Source organism: Lissotriton vulgaris, chromosome 2_2, assembly GCF_964263255.1.
Source record: "Lissotriton vulgaris chromosome 2_2, aLisVul1.2, whole genome shotgun sequence".
NCBI classification, from domain to species: Eukaryota; Metazoa; Chordata; class Amphibia; order Caudata; family Salamandridae; genus Lissotriton; species Lissotriton vulgaris.
The window spans coordinates 103,980,594-103,984,676 of record NC_141688.1 but is presented as its reverse complement, the minus strand read 5'-3'; the positions used below and the strand labels follow the sequence as shown (position 1 = coordinate 103,984,676).

Sequence of the window (4,083 nt, the reverse complement as noted above, 5' to 3'; positions counted from 1 at the left end):
TGGAGCTGTGAGGTCCTGCGACAAAGGCAGCGTTACTCTTCCTATAAGCCGGGAAGCTTAGTGTTCCTGAATGACATGCACACATGTGTACCTAAAGTTGTGATGTACCCGTCAATAAAACAAGGTATATAACGCATGCTTAGGTAAAACATACTTTCACCGATGGCTATCTTAACGCGGAAAAGCGGATGCTATTGTTATCCAACTCAACGGTATTTATTTTATCGACCTTAGAAAAATGAAAGGCTAAGTGGGCAAGCTAGGATTGGAACATGTGATCATGGAGTCCACCAGAGAGCTATGACATAAATGCTTTAGACCACAGACCATCGCTGTTTTGGAGATGTGTTGGTGGGGGGGGGCAGAGAGGGCATGGCCACAGACTACTACTGGATAGTTTTGCATGTCTTAAATCTAAGTAATATTGCAACACCTAGAGACAAGGCCACTGGAATTATGCGGCAGGGAAGGACCAAAGTATGTGGCAGGGTTGGCTAGATTATGCATCAAGAAAAGTCAAATTGTGCAGTGTAATGTGCCACACTCTGTGATAGTATTACTTCATAACTTTGACAGTTTTACACATGGTAACGGCGTTAAGGCAAATATTTAACTTTACTAATCCCCGATTATGCGGAAAACGCCGTGGCAACAGAATCGCATAATTATGGTGGTCTTGCCTATAGGTGTGAAACAAACTAGTGATGCAGAGACCTTGTCTGAATGTTGCAAGTGACCTCTAACCTTCAGAGCTCGCAGTGTCACTTGAACTTTGCCAGAGACGTCCAGCGCATTAAGCCTCTGACAGTGACGCATAGGCTTGGCAGTGGCAGAAATCAAGCAACGTTCTTTAAAACTGGAAGATCTGGCTACAGAGGCGGACTAGAAATAAGTTAGTTGAAAAGTTGCAGAACCGCCATGATCCTAATATTCAAGTGATCTACATTTTTAGAAACCTGTAAAAAATGCAAAATTGATCCCTCTGCTACCATCAGCGCAGCTATCAAACTCAGCTTTCATGTGAACTACACTGGACGCCTTCTTTCAAAGTCAACACATACATGATAATAATAACAAATAACAATTCATGCCTTTTTGCAAACGCGTCACATAACCCACACAGCAATAACTCCTCCAACAACGTTATGAGTGCTATCAGCAGAAGCAGCCTATCCAGATGAACGTGATTATCGACAGTTAATCAAAGAAAGCAATTACACAGAATGCATAGTTTATATCTGAATCACCTTAGAGGGATGATCATCTTATAAAAACAGATATTCAGTAATGTTCACATTGTAAAAATCAGCATTTGCATTTCACCAATTCATGCGCTCTTGCATTTCAGAGGTAGCTGAAAGGCTGTGCATAGGAGACGTTTTCATCACAATACTGTAGCTCTGCAAGAAACGCCAGACACAGACGGCTGCTCAGAGCCAATGTCTGAATCAATCTAGCAAGTTTAGAACTTTACACTGGCAATGGGATTGTGCGGGGTCTGCCAGTGCTTGGTCGAGCAAGTGATCAATAAAGTAAATTCCTAGTTCAATTGTTAGCATCATGCCTTCCTGAAGAATCCATCCAGTACGCAAGCTTTTGAGACCAGGCTCCGTACTCCATTCAACTCACTCTGGGTAGCCTCCAACATCATGCACGTCAATGCCAAGAAAATGTCCAGACCATGTGGCATAAATATTGCACCCAGATGAACTTTCACCATGTCATCCACGTTGCCTTTCAAAATGCCAATTTTGGTCAGTTCTTCCAGATGAACTCTGTCTGCTACACGATGCATATCTGGCCAGGCAACACCTGGTATTACTGCCTTCATGACAGCACGTGATGAATGAAGCACAGCTTCATAGACGGCCTTCTAATCAGGAGTGAATTTTCCATTCGCAGGGAACGTGCAGGTGATGTCTGACCCATAGCAGTGATATTCTCCTCCCATATCAAACAAGCACAAATCGCCATCAGCAACGGTCTTGTCATTTGGGGCTCCAGCATGCCAGTAATGCAAAATGGATGAGTTGTCTCCACTGCCACATATGCAAGTGTATGACGTGTGCCGCATGCCTCCACGTTTATAGCAATAATGCAGGAACAGGCTTTCCAATTCGTACTCTTTCATCCCCAGTTTAGCCGCTTTCATAACCTCTTTATGGGCCTCGCTGGAGATCCTGTTACTGTAGCGCAAGACTTCCAACTCCAAGTCGGTCTTAATTACACGGCACTCCACTATTTCTGGATGAAGAATTTTGTTGTTCACTTGAAATTGGCTAATTCCTTCAAATGAAGCTTCTTTGCAGACATTTCCACTATCGGTATTAATGCCACGCAGAGTACGAAGAACAGACCGGTTCCTTGATGCCAGGACACTGGAAATCTCAACTGTATAGTGCACTTCATACTTCTTTTTGAAATAATCCCGTGGGTGAATCTTTCAATCTTTCCCATCCAGACTGCATAGCTCTCGGGGAGTTTGGGAACAAAAAGTAACGATTTTCCTGTTTCGACATCAATAGCACCGTAGCAGTCTGCTTCTGTTACTCCAAAGGTCCAATGAAAGAAAGACTCCTGGCGAAAAATAATCCCAGTGTCTGTGCAGTAACTTTGGGTCTCTTCCCCTCCTTGCAGCATAACAATGGATTTCTTCTGGACATCTTTGTTCGCTCTCAGTCTTGCTAGAAGCCGGTTTCTGTTTAGTGCAAAGAGCGCAACTGGAACCTTATGGGTTTCATTTCCCAGCCAAAAGTATGGTCCTCTACGCATGGTTGCATCTCATGCCAATCTCGGAGCCCATATCTTCGTATCCACAGCGGTGCTTAACGAGACTCAACAGTTAATCACAGCCAGCAACATGAATGCTGTAATCACACAATTACTGCCTGGAAGTTTCATTTGGCAGGCAAAGGAAACTTATTTGGGTTTAATTTTTTTTACACTGCTCTGAAAACTTTCAGGGAAATGGAGTTTCTCGCACTGCAATGGCTGGGTACTGATACCCGAATGGAGAACGTATTTGTTGCACAGCTGGCGTCATATACCACTATGAAAAGCAAATTTCAGAATATATCCTGCTTAGCCCTAATTACAACCTTCTTGGAGCATCTAACTTGTTGTGGAGGGTAAAACGCTGTGTATTCTGCGACCCTCACAGTAGTCCATGATTCAATACATTGATTACAGGAGACATTTGACATCAGCAGGCTGAATTTACTACCTAGTAGATTCAGCAATGTTCCCGAGTGGAAAAAATGAGAGGGTTAAGGCATCTGGAGCTCTTGGAAAGGATAGGGTAGAGTGTGTGTTCAATGAGGAACCCCTTTCGCAAAATGTTTACTTTGTCTGTTTTCAGAAATCATATCCGTGATTTTGACATCAAAATTTAGGCACCTTTATGCCAACCAGAATAGTTAGTCACACAGCGCACATAATACATAAACACAAAGGTCACAGAAAAGTTTGCAGCTAGCACTGCGTTTTTTGGCTGGGCTGCAAAAGAGGTCACAAGTGGTTCTGCTGCATTATTTTGCCTAAAGCCATTTCAGTCGCTGAGGATTCCCTAAGTGGAAAAAGGAAAACCAAGATCTAACAGGCCGCGCAGGGCCATCCTTTTCAGAGAGCTGCAGACATACATGCACACCCCTCAGAAACCAGGTGGCATTTATAAGTGCCCAACAAAAAAGCTAACATACTCTCAAATTATGCATTCCACATATGTGCAGGTGCTTGCGATAGCTCGGCTGGTAAATGCATCTGCTGTGAAGCTCTGCATACAAACAACAGGGTTGAAATGTTGGTGGGAAATACAGCCTGTCATCCTTCTAAAGCTGATAAAGTAAGTATTGTGAAAGCTGTGTATATTTTATGGCAGCTGTTAACAGCGCTATGGAGCAACAAGTCTGTATGTTAACAGTTGTCATGTCTCCAAGAGTAACATAAAACAGCAATTTGTAATTATTTCTGCTACATCTGCTGTGGGACTCAAAACCGCTCCAAAACGGTCACTGCTCAGGGTTCAAAGAACTCACGTGGGCTGATGAAGGACGTTAACATTTTTGCCTGCTTATGCCGGCTGTA

General features: G+C 43.4%; 1 pseudogene; it reads right to left on the bottom strand.

The window, feature by feature from the left end:
* Window positions 1-1,448: 1,448 nt before the first annotated feature.
* On the bottom strand, window positions 1,449-2,772 carry LOC147729094 (xaa-Pro dipeptidase pseudogene; annotated as a pseudogene).
* Between the last annotated feature and the right edge of the window lie 1,311 nt (window positions 2,773-4,083).